This window comes from Oryx dammah, unplaced genomic scaffold, assembly GCF_014754425.2.
Source record: "Oryx dammah isolate SB20612 unplaced genomic scaffold, SCBI_Odam_1.1 HiC_scaffold_23, whole genome shotgun sequence".
Classification (NCBI taxonomy): Eukaryota; Metazoa; Chordata; class Mammalia; order Artiodactyla; family Bovidae; genus Oryx; species Oryx dammah.
The window spans coordinates 78,369,698-78,386,621 of NW_024070207.1; the positions used below are offsets into that span (position 1 = coordinate 78,369,698).

Below are 16,924 nucleotides of genomic sequence, written 5' to 3' on the forward strand. Positions count from 1 at the left end.
CCACGTGGTGCAGCTATATATATAAAAAAAATTACCCCAAGATTACTTAGATTAGGGGAAGGACAGGGATTCAAACCTAGGTCTGCCTAACTCTAAAGTACATTTTCTTTAACTACTGGGCCATATGGTATTCTATATGTGGAAGAATCACAACAAACATTATTTCTATTTCTTGCTGCCTTTAAAGTGCTCTGGCTGAAGGGTGACCATATCACATATGCATAAACCAGTATTTTGTATAATTCAGTGTACATTCTGGGAAATTTATAGAGCTCACTCTCTTTTGCCAAAGATGGAAACATAAACTCTTTGTACCCTCTCTCCCAATTCCCATCTGGCCCTGAAAGTCAACATGTCTGCACAGGCTCCTAAATTGGTAACCTACACTGCTTGACAAAAACTGTGTTCCAAATGGTGCCATCAACTGGTTTCCTTAGGCTCTTCAAATAATCAACAACACAGGCAACACAACCTCAATAGAAAATCAACTATTAATCTGTTCAATGGGTCCAACCTGACTTCCTGTAGGACTCTATAACTCACAGCCCATATATAGAGTCAGTGACACTCATAAACCCCAAAATAGACCATCACATACTAAATCAAAGGTCCTGCAATTACCAGTGTTCATAGGTCCCAATCAATGACTCCTATAGGGTTGCTAAAACTGACCCCCAAAGAACTGAAATCCAAGGCTTGCAATGAATCTTTTACCACCTCAGTGTCCCAATCAATAACTCTCATGGACTGATCGATGACTTCAAATCTCCAACTCTTATAAAACCTCAAGAATTTCTACAGAGGTCCCAATTACTTACCCACATATGTCTAATTATGTTTCTTCAAGGATTTCCCAAGATTATCACTCACTGATTCAAAATGAATGCAGTCTATAGGCCCCAAATTATATAATCTTCAGTTCAGTTCAGTTCAGTTCAGTCGCTCAGCCGTGTCTGACTCTTTGTGACCCCATGCACTGCAGCACACCAGGCCTCCCTGTCCATTACCAACTCCCGGAGTCCACCCAAACCCATGTCCATTGAGTCGGTGATGCCATCCAACCATCTCATTCTCTGTCATCCCCTTCTCCTCTGCCCTCAATCTTTCCCAGCATCAGGGTCTTTTCAAATGAGTTAGCTCTTCGCATCAGATGGCCAAAGTTATTGGAGTTTCAGCTTCAGCATCAGTCCTTCCGATCAACACCCAGGACTGATCCCTTTAGGATGGACTGGTTGGATCTCCTTGCAGTTCAAGGGACTCTCAAGAGTCTTCTCCAACACCACAGTTCAAAAGCATCAATTCTTTGGTGCTTAGCTTACTTTATAGTCCAACTCTCACATCCATACATGACTACTGGAAAAACCATAGCCTTGACTAGATGGACCTTCGTTGGCAAAATAATGTCTCTGCTTTTTAACATGCTGTCTAGGTTGATCATAGCTTTTTTTTTTGAGTGACAGAGTCAATTCCTAGGCAGATTGATAAGATCTCCTAGGGGTCCCCAAGGAGGAGAAAGGGGCCTGGGGCTCTCAAAGCGGAGATAGGGCTCTGAAATTCTCAAGGAGGAGGAAAGGACAAACATCTTTTTTTCTCTACATTCCTTAGTCTTAGTCACATAATACATTTTTTTCTTTAAGTATGAAACTGATGATTACACCACAAACAGCTCAGTTTAAACTCTGAGAAACTGTCCTCGGTCAGGATACAACAGCAGTGTATCCTGACTGAGGACAGTTTCTCCTTCCTGAAAACCTTCTGACTAATCCTGATATCTTACAGTGTAAATTCTGGGACTGGGTCTGGTAAATTTTTCAAAGACTTTAGACATTCTTTTGATTTGTTATAATAATTAATTTAAAAGTATATAATTCCCTTGTTAACACTTGCGAGGGGGTGGCATTCTCTGTCCCCCTTCTGATGTCTATGTCAGAAGCTTTCTCTGTCCCTTTTCTTACTTTAATAAAACTCTGCTACACAAAAGCTCTTAAGTGATCAAGCCTGGTCCCTGGTCCCAAAGCTAAATCTTCTTCTTCAGAGATCACGAATCGGACATCGTTCACCATAAGCTATCACAAGGAGCAAGTGTCTTTTAATTTCATGGCTGCAGTCACCATCTGCAGTGATTTTGGAGCCCCCCAAAATAAAGCCTATCACTGTTTCCATTGTTTCCCTATCTATTTGCCATGCAGTGATGGGACCAGATGCCATGATCTTCGTTTTCTGAATGTTGAGCTTTAAGCCAACTTTTTCACTCTCCTCTTTCACTTTCATCAAGAGGCTCTTTAGTTCTTCTTCATTTTCTGCCATAAGGGTGGCATCATCTGCATATCTGAAGTTACTGATATTTCTCCTGGCAATCTTGATTCCAGCTTGTGCTTCTTCCAGTCCAGCGTTTCTCATGATGTACTCTGCATTTAAGTTAAATAAGCAGGGTGACACTATACAGCCTTGATGTACTCCTTTCCCAATTTGGAACCAGTCTACTGTTCCATGTCAGGTACTAACTGTTGCTTCTTGACCTGCATACAGATTTCTCAGGAGGCAGATCACGTGGTCTGGTATTCCCATCTCTTGAAGAATTTTCCACAGTTTGTGGTGGTCCACACAGTCAAAGGCTTTGGCATAGTCAATGAAGCAGATGTTTTTCTGGAACTCTCTTGCTTTTTCGATGATCGAACAGATGTTGGCAATTTGATCTCTGGTTCCTCTGCCTTTTCTAAATCCAGCTCGAACAACTGGAAGTTCTCGGTTCATGTACTGTTGAAACCTGGCTTGGAGGATTTTTAGTATTATTTTGCTAACGTGTGAGATGAATGTAATTGTGTGGTAGTTTGAGGATTCTTTGGCATTGCCTTTCTTTGGGATTGGAATGAAAACTGACCTTTTCCAGATAATCTTATTGGACTTTAACTCCATGACCCTCCCCCACAAAAATCCTTGCAATCCTTCACTCCCAAAGGAACCAAATCAACCCCAAATCTGGTTAGGCACTGAATTTAAAGGGTAAAAAGAAACTTTAAAATGCTGCCGGAGGTACTTTTCTGGTGGTCTATTGACTAAGACTCCATGCTCCCAATGCATGGAGCCTGGGTTCAATCCCTGGTCAAAGAACTAGATCCCACATGCTGGAACTAAGAGTTTACATGCTGCAACTAAAGATCCTGAATGCTACAACTAATACTGAAGACATCAGGTGCCACAACTAAGCCCCAGTGCAACCAAATAAATTTTAAAAATAAATAAATACATAAAAATAATATCACATGAAAAGCTTCCATTAAAAGAATAGTTGTAAAAAAATGGTCCCAAGCAGAAACATGCTATTTACAATGGAAAGGGATCACAATGGCACTAGACTTATTTGCAACAATTAAAAAACATATTATACAAAAAACATCTAAAAATTATTGAGAGAAAGGGACTGAGATTTAAGAATTTAAAACCCACTCACACTCAATACCATTCTTCTGTCAGAGCAAAACACAATTTTACACATACAAACATTTACAGTATTATATGGCAATATTAGCATCTTAGGAGAATACTCAAGGGAATAGTGTAAACAATTACAAAGTAAATAGTAATAGAAAACTCAAAATTGGAGGAATGCACTTTTGAGAAATGATTATTGCAATTGATATATACTTATAACTGAGTAAAGAAAAATAATGTAATTGGGCATTTGGAACAAATAACACTGTTACTTTGTGGCTTAGCTGGTAAAGAATCTGCCTGCAATGCAGGAGACCTGGGTTCCATCTCTGGGTTGGAAAGATCCCCTGGAGAAGGGAAAGGCTACCCACTGTAGTACTTTGGCCTGGAGAGTTCCACAGACTGTATAGTCCATGGAGTCACAAAAAGTCGGACACAACTGAATGACTTTCACTTCATTATTATTAAGTGGAAAAATTTTTAAATAACCTATCCAAGGTCACACAGATTCTAAGTCTTACTCCAGAGCCTGTTCTCTTAATCATTATGTTATACAACCAGTATTCATGTATGGATGTGAGAAAGCAAAAGTGAAGTCGCTCAGTTGTGTCTGACTCTTTGCAACCCCATGGACCGTAGCCTACCAGGCTCTTCCATCCATGAGATTTTCCAGGCAAGAGTACTGGAGTGGGTTGCTATTTCCTTCTCCAACAGATGTGAGAGTTGGACCATAAAGAAGGCTGAGTGCTGAAGAATTGATGCTTTCAAACTGTGGTGATGGAAAAGACTCTTGAGAGTCCCTTGGACTGCAAGGAGATCAAACCAGTAAATCCTAAAGGAAATCAATCCTGAAATATTCATTGGAAGGATTGATGCTGAAGCAGAAGCTCCAATACTTTGGTCACCTGATGCAAACAGCCGATTCATTGGAAAAGACCCTGATGTTTGGAAAGACTAAAAGCAAAAGGAGAATGGGTTGGCAGAGGATGAGATGGTTAGATAGCATCACCGACTCAATGGACATGAACTTGAGCAAACTCCGGGAGATAGTGCAGAACAGAGGAGCCTGGCGCTACAGTCCATGGGATCACAAACAGTCGGACACAACTTAGTGACTGAACAAAAACAACAACAAATGCTGAAAACTATAAAACGCTGACGAGGCAAATCAACAAAGATCTAAGTAAATGTATAGATACTGTGTCTATGGCATGGTAAAAATACCAATTCTCCAGATTTAATACAATTTCTACCAAAATCTCAGCAAGAATTTTTTGTAGATATAGGCAAACTTATTCTAAACTCTGTGTGAAAAGACAAAGGATATACAATAGAGAACAGTTAAAGCAATTCTGACAAAGAATCAAGTGGGAGAAATCAACATACCTCATTTCATACTTTTTATTTACCCCGGGTGGCAGTAGTGGTAAAGTGCCCGACTGCCAATACAGAAGACTTAATAGACGTGGGTTTGATCCCCTGGAGGAGGACACAGCAACCCACTACAGTATTCTTGCATGGAGAATCCTATGGACAGAGGAGCCTGGCTGGCTACATTCCATAGGGTGGCAAAGAGACAGATACGACTGAAGCAACACAGGACTCACACATAGGAATCAAGACAATGGGGTATAGATGAATGGATAGGCACACAGACCAATGGAACAGAATCAGTTCAATTCAGTTCAGTTCAGTTCAGTTGCTCCATTGTGTCTGACGCTTTGCAACCTCATGGACTGCAGCATGCCAGGCCTCCCTGTCCATCACCAACTCCCAGAGTTTGCTCAAACTCATGTCCATTGAGTCAGTGATGCCATCCAATCATCTCATTCTCTGTTGTCCCCTTCTCCTCCCACCTTCAATCTTTCCCAGGATCAGGGTCTTTTCCAGTGAGTCAGTTCTTCCCATCAGGTGGCCAAAGTATTGGAGTTTCAGCTTTAGCATCAGTCCTTCCAATGAATATTCAGGACTGATTTCCTTTAGGATGGACTGGTTAGAGTCCAAGGGGCCTCAAGAGTCTTCTCCAACACCACAGTTCAAAAGTATCAAATCTTCAGCACTCAGCTTTCTTTATAGTCCAACTCTCACATCCATACATGACTACTGGAAAAACCATAGCTTTGACTAGACGGACCTTTGTTGGCAAAGTAATGTCTCTGCTTTTTGATATGTTGTCTATGTTGGTCATAACTTTTCTTTCAAGGAGTAAGCGTCTTTTAATTTCATGGTTTCAGTCACCATATGCAGTGATTTTGGAACCCAAAAGAATAAAGTCTGTCACTGTTTCCCCATCTATTTGTCATGAAGTGATGGGACCCGATGCCATGATCTTAGTTTTCTGAATGTTGAGCTATAAGCCAACTTTTTCATTCTTCTCTTTCACTTTCATCAAGAGGCTCTTTAGTTTTTCTTCACTTTCTGCCATAAGGGTGGTATCATCTGTATAACTGAGGTTATTGATATTTCTCCCAGAAATCTTGATTCCAGCTTGTGCTTCTTCCAGTCCAGCATTTCTCATGATGTACTTTGCATAAAAGTTAAATAAGCAGGGTGACAGTATACAGCCCTGATGTACTCCTTTCCCTATTTGGTACCAGTCTGTTGTTCCATGTCCAGTTCTACCTGTTGCTTCCTGTGCTGCATACAGATTTCTCAAGAGGCAGGTCAGGTAGTCTGGTATTCCCATCTCTTTAAGAATTTTCTACAGTTTGTGATGATCCACACAGTCAAAGGCTTTGGCATAGTCAATGAAGCAGATGTTTTTCTGGAACTTTCTTGCTTTTTTGATGATCCAGCGGATGTTGGCAATTTGATCTCTGGTTCCTCTGCCTTTTCTAAATCCAGCTTGAACATCTGGAAGTTCCTGGTTCACATACTGTTGAAGCTTGGCTTGGAGAATTTTGAGCATTACTTTACAAGTGTGTGAAATGAGTGCAATTGTGCAATAGTTTGAGGATTCTTTGGCATTGCCTTTCTTTGGGATTGGAATGAAAACTGACCTTTTTCAGGACTGTGGCCACAGATGAGTTTACCAAATTTGCTGGCATATTGTGTGCAGCACTTTCACAGCATCATCTTTTAGGATTTGAAATAGCTCCACTGGAATTCCATCACCTCCACTAGCTTCGTTCATAGTGATGCTTCCCAAGGCCCAGTTGACTTTGCATTCCAGGATATCTGGCTCTAGGTGAGTGATCACACCATCGTGATTATCTGGGTCATGAAGATCTTTTTTGTACAGTTCTTCTGTGTATTCTTGCCACTTCTTCTTAATTTCTTCTGCTTCTGTTAAGTCCATACCATTTCTGTCTTTTATTGTGCCCATTTCTGCATGAAATGTTCCCTTGGTATCTCTAATTTTCTTGAAGAGATCTCTAGTCTTTCCCATTCTATTGTTTTCCTCTATTTCTTTGCACTGATCACTGAGCAAGGCTTTCTTATCTCTCCTTGCTATTCTTTGGAACTCTGCATTCAAATGGGTATATCTTTCCTTTCCTCCTTTGCTTTTTGCTTCTCTTCTTTTCACAGTTATTTGTAAGGCCTTCTCAGACAGCCATTTTCCCGCTGCTCCAGCGCCTACCATCTTGCTGAGGTTTCTCTGATCTTGGGCGTGGGGTATCTCCTCACAGCTGCTTGAGCGAAGCACATGGAACAGAACAGAGGACACAGATATCGCCTCCTACAAATATAGTCATGTAAATTTTTTTACAAAGGTACAAAAACAATTGAATATCTTTTCAACAAATGGTGCTAGAGTAATTGAATATTCACAAGCAAAAAAAAACAACAACAAGACATAAACAAAACAAAAAAAATAAACCCAAATTAATCTCATTCTAATTGTTACACTGGGGTTTCCATAGTGGCTCAGCAGTGAAGAATCTGCCTGCAATGCAGGAGATGCTGGTTCGATCCCTGGGTAGGGAAGATCCCTTGAAGGATGGCATGGCAATCCACTCCAGTATTCTTGTCTGGAGAATCCCATGGACAGAAGAGCCTGGTGGGCTACAGTCCATAGGGTTGCAAAGAGTTGGTCAGATATGACTGCAGCAATTGAGCATGAGAATGCATAAAAAATTAACCCAAAATGGATCATAGATTTCTGTGTAAAATGTAAAACTGTTGGAAGGAAACAGAAGAGAAAATTGTCAGGACTCAGGGCTTAGTGAAGAGTTCTTAGTATGACACCAAAAACATGATTTTTAAAAAAGAAAAAAATAGATAAGTTTATCAAAATTAAAAATTGTAGCTCTGCAAAAGACACTCTTAAGAGGATGAAATGACAAGCTGCATACTGAGAGAAAATATTCACAAACCCCTTATTTGACAAAAGACTAATATTTATAACATATAAAGAACTAAATGGACAAAAGACATGAAGAGACATTTCACCAAAGAGAATATGTGGCAGGCAAATAAGCACATGAGAATATGTTCAGCACTCACAGACAAGCATATTCTAAAATTTATATGGAAAGACAAGACCCCTAGAATAGCTAAACCAGTCTTTTTTTTTTTTTTGGCCATGCCATGTGACAAGCAGGATCTTAGTTCCTCAACCAGGAATTGAACCCACACCTTCTGCAGTAGACTTCAGAGTCCAGTGGACCCAGAGATAAACCAGTCTTAACAAAGAAGAATAAAGTGGGAGAATCACCCTAATAAATATTAAAAGTTTACTACATGGATATATTAATCAAAACTGATTTGGGACAGACACATATCAATGGAACAGAATAGAGGATCCAGAAATAGCCCCACATAAGTATGACCAACTGATTTTTTTTTTTTACAAACATGTAAAACAACTCAATGGTGCTAGAACAATTGTATATCCAGAGCAATCTTCCAGGTTGAATATAGATATTCTGTGAGGAAGGCATGTCCAGAGAGGGCATGAAAGCTCTGTACCTCTCCCCTCGTAAGTTGCCCTGTGGATCCCTTCCATCTGGCTGTTCCTGAGTTGTATCTTTATAATAAACTGGTAAACAGTGTTTTCTTGATATCTGAGCTATTCTAGCAATTACTAAACCTGAGGAAGAGGTCCTGGGAACTCCCAATTTATAGCCAGTAAATCAGAAGTATGGGTGGCCTGGGACTTGCAGTGATTGGCATCTGAAGTGGAGGCAGTGGGATTGAGCCCTTTAATTTATGGGATCTGATGCTAACTCCAGATGGCTGTTGTTTAGTTGCTAAGTCATGTTTGACTCTGAGACCCTATGGACTTAGCCCACCAGGCTTCTCTACCCATGGGATTTCCCTGGCAAGAATACTGGTAGGCAGTGTCAAAATAGAAAGATGGTAACGATAACCCTATATGCGAGACAGCAAAAGAGACACATGTATAGAACAGTCTTTTGGACTCTGTGGGAGAAGGCAAGGGCAGGATGATTTGAGAGAATAGCATTGAAACATGTATATTATCATACATGAAACAGATCGCCAGTTCAGGTTCGATGCATGAGACAGGGTGCTCAGGGCTGGTGCACTGGGATGACCCAGAGGGATAGGATGGGGAGGGGTGTGGGGGTGGGGGCTCAGGATGGGGAACACATGTATATCCATGGCTGACTCATGTCAATGTATGGCAAAACCACTATAATATTGTAAAGTAATAAGCTTCCAATTAAAATAACTAAGTTTAAAAAATTGAGTTGTTGGACATTCAGTTGGTGTCAGAGAATCAGAGAATGGCAAAGTTTTTAGATTGGACACCAAAAGCATAATCCATAAAAGGAAACACTGATAAACTGGATCTTGTCAAAAATTTAAAAACCTTTGCTCTGAAAAAGACCAGAGGATGGGAAAGATGAAGAGAATGAAAAGACAAGCTACTGTGAACAATACGTGAAGATAACATATCTGACAAAAGACTGGTATGTAGAATATATAAAACACTCTCAAAACTCAACAGTAAAATCATCCAAACAATTCAATTAGAAAATACTAACAGACATTTCGCCAAAGAGGATACATAGATGGCAAATAAGCATATGAAATAGTTCCCCTATTATCTACCAGGGAAATGCAAATGAAAACTACAATGACATATCACTACACATATATCAGAATAGCTAAAATAAATACTGACAATGCAAAATGCTGGTGAGGATGCAGAATAACTGGATCTCTCCTACCTTGCTGAAAAAATTAAAGTTTATATACTATATGATTTGATCAATATAACAATTTTGAAGTGACAAAATTTTAGACATGGAGAACAGATCAGTGGTTTCCAAGGGTTAGTAGAGACAAGAGGTGAACAGTGTGGTTATAAAAGTGCAAGGCTAGGGATCACTGTGATATTGGAACCATTCAGTATTTTGACTATGGTGATGGATACACAAAGCTTCACAGGTGATAAAATTGTATGAAACTTAGTACACACATATATGTATGAGTAAGACTGAGGAAATCTGACGAAGATGGTTGAATTGTATTAGGATCAAAATTCTGGTTGATATATTATACTTTAATTTTGTAAAATGTCACAACTGGAGGAAACTGAGCAAAGTGCACAAGGGATCACTTTGCATTATTTTTTTTTTACTGCATGTGAATCCACAGTTATCTCAAAATATATTTCAATTAAAAAATGTTTAAATGATGTTCAATGTCAATGTTCAAAAAATTGTTCAAAGCTTTTGTAAGCAAAAGAAACAATTGACAAAATGAAAAGACAACCTACTGAATGGGAGGAAACATTTGCAAATGATATGACTGATAAGAAATATCCAACATATTATATATAAACAGCTCATACAACTCAATATCAAAAAACAAACAACCCAATTAAAAAATGGGCAGAAATGATACTGTGTATAGTACCAAACCCTATATATGCTGTATCTCTTATACACATGCATACCTATGATAAAATTAATTTACAATTTGGGTACAATAAGAGATTAACAACAACTAATAATAAAATAGAACAACTATAACAATATACTGGGACAAAAGTTAGGTAAATGTGGCCTCTCTCTCTTAATATATCTTATTGAATGGAAACGCAGATATAAAGAACAGACCTGTGGACACAGTGCGGGGAGGAGAGGACAGGACAAATCGAGAGAGTAGCACTGACATATATACACTACCACGTGTATATAGCTAGCTAGTGGGAAGCTGCTTTATAACACAGAGAGCCCAGCTGGGTGCTCTGTGAAGATCTAGAGGGGTGGGATCCAGTGGAGGAGGCTCAAGAGGGAAGGGGTAATATATATGCACGATTATGGCTAATTCACATTGTTGTACAGCAGAAACCAACACAACACTATTAAGTAATTACCTTCCAATTAAAAACACACAGAAAAAATGGGCAGAACTAAATAGACATTTTTCCAAAGAAGAAATGAAGATGGTCAACAGGCACATGAAAAGATGCTCAGCATCATTAGTCATCAGGGAAATTCAAATCAAAACCACAATGAGATATCACCACACACCTGTCAGAACGGCTATTATCAAAAAGCCTACAAATAACAAATGTTGGCAAGGATGTGGAGAAAAGGGAACCCTTGTGCACTGTGATGGGAATGTAAATTGGTACAGCCACTGTGGAAAACAGTATAGAGGTTTCTCAAAAAGCTAAAAATAGAACTACCATATGACCCAGCAATCCCACTCACCATCACTTTACTTAGAGAATATTAGCTTAAACAACAAATATTTATTTCTTACAATTCTGGAGGCTGGGAAATCCAAGCTCAAGTGTCAGCAGATTTGGTGTCTGGTGAGAACTTGCTTCCTGATTCATAGACAGCCATCTTCTTGTGTCTTCACATGGCAAAAGGTGGAAAGGAGCTCTCTGAGGTTTCTTTTATAAGGACACTAATCCCATTCATGGACTTCCCTGGTGGCTCAGAGGGTAAAGCGTCTGTCTGCAGTGCGGGAGACCCGGGTTCAATCCCTACATCGGGAAGATCCCCTGGAGAAGGAAATGGCAACCCACTCCAATACTCTTGCCTGGAAAATTCCATGGACAGAGGAGCCTGGTAGGATATAGTCCATGGGGTCTCGAAGAGTCGGACACAACTGAGCGACTTCACTTTCACTTTCACTTTCTGCCCTCATGACCTAATCACCTCCCAAAGGCCTTACCTCTTAATACTATCACACTGGGATTTAGGGTTTCAAGGCGTGAATTTGGGTGGGAGGGGGCACATAAACATGCAGTCCATTGCACACATCAAAAGATTCTCAATATTCATTAGGGAAATAGAAATAAAAACCACAATGAGATACCACTTCACAATCATTAAGATGGCTAGAATTAAAAAAAAAAAACAGACAATAACAAAGTGTTAAAAATGACACATTGAAACCTTCATATATTGCTGGTAGCATGTAAAATGGTGCAACTATTTTGAAAAACAGTTTGGCAGTTCTTTAAAGGTACCATATGACCTAGCAATTCCACTTCTGAGAGAAATGAAAATATACAAACTTGCGTACAAGTTTTTGTACACAAATGTTCACGGCAGCATTATTCATAGTAGCCAGAAAGCAAAAACAATGCAAATATCTATCAATTGATGAATGGATAAACAAAATGAGATATATCGACACAAAGGAATATTATTCAGTAATAAAGAATGAAGTACTGATACATGGTATAGCATGGATGAATCTTGAAAACATTCTAAGTGAAAAAAGATAGTCACTGAAGAGCATATATTGTTTGATTCCATATATATGAAAGGTCTAGAATAGGCAAATTTATAGAGACAGAAAATAAATCAGTGGCTGCTTGCAGCTGGAGGTATGGGGTAGGAATGTGGAACCATTACAATGTTTCCTTTTGGGGGTGATGAAATGTTCTAAAATTGGATTATGAGGGTGATTTGCACAACTTGAACATACTAACAACCACTGAATTGTAAGCTTTAAATGTTGAAGTTTGTGGAAGGTGAATTATATCAATAAAGCTGTTAGAAAAAGAAAAGATCATGTAGTTAGTAAGTGGCCATGCAGGATTTCAAATCCAGTATCTGGAAAGGGGAAGGTATTTAACAAACATTTGTTGAATGAATGAATGAATGAATATCCTTCACTTCCAAATTAGCAACAAGATAGAGGTTCTCTCTCTATCAAGTATCATTCAACATTGTTCTGAAAGCTCTAGCTAATGCAATAGAAAATGAAGTAATCAGAAAAAAATATTTGAAAGGAAGAGAGAATCATTGTTAATTGAACGTGACATGATATTATATTTAGAAAAACTAAGAGACCATAAAAGGAAACTATAATTCACATGAGAATGTGATAACTGGATTGGATAAGAAATACCATACAAAAAAGAAAAAAATTTAAATCAATATTTTTCCCCCTATGGAAATAGAGAAATGTGCTATTTATTGTGATGATGAAAAAATCAAGTGTAAAATATCTAAGAATGAACTTTAAAAAAAGGTCCTGAATCTATATGAAGAAAACTATAAAATATAGTTTTAATGGTTGCTTTTGAAGTAAAATAAAGTGGTTTTTAACATTCATATGAAAGAATAAATGCTAAAAAATATTAAAGAAAACAACCAAAGAAAGGAAAAGTGAGGGGATTAGCACTATTAAATATTAAAAGTATTCCTAAAGTCACAACAGTTTTTTGAATGGGAGTAGATACACATACAGCAGAAAAAACTGAGTTCAGAAATAGAATATTTGGGAATTTATGTAACAAAAGTGGCATTTAACTGAGTTTGAAAAGGGTATTCATTTAATGATTGGTGCTGTCAAATTTTCTAACCAAATGGAAAATACAAACTTTAATCTCATCTCATACCACACACCAGAATTTTCCAGTTGGATTAAAATTTAACCCCTAAACAATGAAAATTTAAATTTAAGTCATATATTTACTTAAGCACCAAATCAGGGAGAACTCAGTAGGCAAGACATGATATTTAGAACTTGTAAAGAAAAATTATCTAATCAGATGACTATTTTTCTAATTATATATGAAGACATGTTTCAAAAATCAAGATATAAAGAGAGATAAAGGGGAAAATTACAATAAATGACAGAAGGTTAATATCCATAAATTAGTGAGAAAGACAAACTACATAAAGGAAAAAAAGAGCAGAGGATATAAAACATTTTTAAATACATTTCAGTGGTCAATAAATAGGAAATGATCGGCCACCAGTTGTCAGGAAGATGCACATCAAAGTAAGCTACATACTGTTTTGTTTGGCCCTCAGAGCAGAAATTTAAAAAGCAGCAACAATCAATGCAGGAGATGATTTTGGAGTGAGCCCTTTTATATGCTGCTAGTGGGATACGTACTTTTACAAAAGTTTTGGAAAATAATTTAATTGAAATTTCAATACATACCATCCACTTTAAGGAACATCCATTCCTGCACCTAATGATCACTCAGATGACAGTCTCTGGCTATAATTTAGAAATCAATAACAAAAATTTCAACTTTGGGGGAAATCAAAATCTCATACCTAAATAACTAAGGGATCAGAGAGAAAACCACAACAGAAATTAGAAAACATTATTAATAAACTATGGTGGAAGTGTTACATATAAAAACTTGGGACATGAAACTAAAGTGTTCTTAGAGAAAAATTTATGAACTTAATGCCTATACTAAAAATTATGGAATATTAATTGAGATAAGGATTCAATTTAGGAATTAAAAAATAGGAATAAAAGAAAAAAGAATCTAAAGAAAAGAAATAATGAAATCAAGGGCAGAAACTAATGACACAGGAAACAAAGATACAGCAGGACCAAGAAGGTCAAAAGTAGGTTTTTGAAACAATCACATCTCAATTCTAAAACCACCGATCACAGCATGGGGTTATTAGGCCCCTCTATCACTATCCACAGTCCCAAATAAACGTATCATTCATCCCACAGAGCCTCATCACTCACACCACAGAAACCTTGACCATCCACCCAATAAACCCAATCATATACCTTATAGACCCTACAACACTCATCCCACGGCCCTCATCACTCACCTCAAAAACTCTCTATCACTCGCTCATTCTCCAATCCTCACCTCACAGGCTCTCCACCATTCACTCTACAGACCACCCATTACTCGCCAAAAGATCCTCATCACTCACATCACTGAACCTCATCATTTACCTCACAGACACCTCCATCACATAACCTCAGTAATCCTCATGACGCCTGACAGAACGCCCATGATTCGCTGCACAGGACCTCCAAGCACTAACCTCACAGAGCTCGATGACACCGGATCACTCACACCACAGTCCCCATTCCTTACTCCACTTACCCCTGATCACTCACTCCATAGACTTCCACTGCTTATCCCACAGACCCAGTCACTTACCCCATCAGTGGCCTCCAAGGAGGCTCATCACTCACCCTACAGACTCTTCATCGCTCACCTCATCAATGCCCCCTGCTCACCCTATAGACTCTGTATCACTGACCCCACAGATTCCCCAAAATTCAGCACACAGACTGCTTATTACTTTCCCTACTGCCTCCATCATTCACCCACAAACCCCTGTGTCACTCTATGCACCACCTCACAGACTCCAGAGAAGCCCCATTACTCACCCCACAGAGTACCATCACTGAGCAAGAAAGCCATGTCCTAACGCCCCCATAATTATGTCAGTGCTTTACTGCTGCTAAATCGCCATCTCAATTAAACTCAGCCCCAGAGCCCAAAGTGTTGAAACTGCCTCTGCGGGACGCTGACATTTCTGGATTTCACACTGCACATGCGCAGTGCCGATGCCGAAGCCGCCGTCCACCCCAATTACACCCGGTGCACTCACGAGGTGTCAGTGCGTGCGCGTGTCTGTGTGTGTCAGAGGAGAGGCGGGCTTTCCAATTTTCTTTAGTTACTTTGTCAGACCACTAACATGGCTGTCCTCTTGGGAGTGTCTCTCCGGGAGTCGCCATCTTGGGAGGGTGGGCATCTCTGCGGCTGCGGAACCAGCGGTCCCTCGCCAGACCTGCCTCGGCGGGGTTTCCTGGGAGCCGATCCGGCCCAGCAGGTCGGGCTGCGGCTCCCAGACTCTTCCCTCCTGCGCCGCATCCTCCCCCGTTACCCCAAGCGTAGGCCTGGTGTCTTCCCGTCTCTGCGTCCTGGGGCCCCGCCCTCCGGCCGTATCCCCAGGGGCCGAGGCATCTTCACACGTAGTAACTCCCCCTGCCCCCTCCCCTCTCCTAGCTAGAAAGACACCTCCAAGCCACTGGCCTGACACTGGCGCCCCCTCCCCAGCCCCCACCCCCGCTCCACTTCCCCAGGTGCGGAAAGGCCCCTGATCCGTGCAGGCGGCTCGCGGCGGCAGAGCCCCGGGCGCCGCTGGGTGCCCACCTGACGGCGCCTCTGTCCACCGGTCGGCTGGGGGCATCGCCCGGCTCTGGCTGTCACCGACCCTGGGTATTTGCCACGGGGGGAATAGTACGTGTCAAATTTAGGCCAGGAAGCGGAAGTCGCCCGCAGCGAGAGTTTAACCACTGTGGGCGCGGGGAGCTGAGGTGGTTGAGCGCCAGAAACCAAGTATCTGTGCACGGAGCAGTGGTGTGAGGGGCGGGGGAGGGGGGCTTGTGACATCAGTAATGAGACATTTCATCCATTAAAACAAGAAAAAACTCGAGTACTCAGGCTTCCCTATTTCCTTATATAAGCATAAAGGCTAAAGCTCTCTTCTGAATAGCCAAGGTTTCAAGGTTTTTTCTTTGTTTTTTAAGATTTATTTAATATTGGACTGCGCTGGTTTTCTTCCTTGCTGCTGCGGGTTTTCTCTAGTTGTGGCGAGTGGGCTTATTGCGGTGGCTTCTCTGGGAGCCCGGGCTCTAGGCACCAGACTTCAGTAGTCACGGAGCTTTGGCTCAATAGTTGTGGCAAGGGCTTGGTTGCTCCTCAGCATGTAGTATCTTGGAGCCGGTTTCCGCTGCTCTGGCAGGTAGATTATTAACAACTAGACCACCAGGAAAGCCCCAAGTTCCAAGTTTTGATTTGATACATTTTCATTAGTATTCAGTTTCAAGTGCTAGTTTGTAACCATTTCCCCCTTTTGACCCAAGGATTATTTAGAAATCCAGTGTCAAACTTGCAAAACTTCTCCAAGACTCAAACTTGCCTTGAGCCTCAAGTATGGGACCCAGTTTTCCGCAATGTTTCATTACTTGATGGAAAAGACTGTATTTTCCAGCTGTTGGGTTTAGCATATGTGTTCATTGGTTTGAGCTTGTTAGTGTGTGTGTTAGTTGTGAAATGAAAATATCTCCTGCCATATTAATAAACAAGAAATGTTGAAGGAGGAAAGAGAACAGGCTCCATCTTGGGCCAAACTGTGGACTTTGAGCTATATGCCCAGTATCTATGGAAATGACATACAACTAGAAAACCAGACCCCGGGGGTGGAAGAGCCCCAGGGCTCCTACCTAGACTCTCTGTCAGCTAAAAGAATACCCTAATTATTTGTGTAACCAAATAGAATCATAAATTCTATTATGCTTGTTGGGGTATGACCACAGGCCTATT

At 40.3% G+C, this 16,924-nt stretch overlaps 1 protein-coding gene across 1 annotated transcript in view; it reads right to left on the reverse strand.

Moving 5' to 3' along the window:
• ZNF41 (zinc finger protein 41) overlaps nt 1-15,945 on the reverse strand; it is a 41,183-nt gene extending 25,238 nt beyond the window's left edge. Inside the window, 1 exon segment of the mRNA XM_040265826.1 lies at nt 15,752-15,945. The gene's annotated coding sequence lies outside the window, so the exon portion shown is untranslated.
• Between the last annotated feature and the right edge of the window lie 979 nt (nt 15,946-16,924).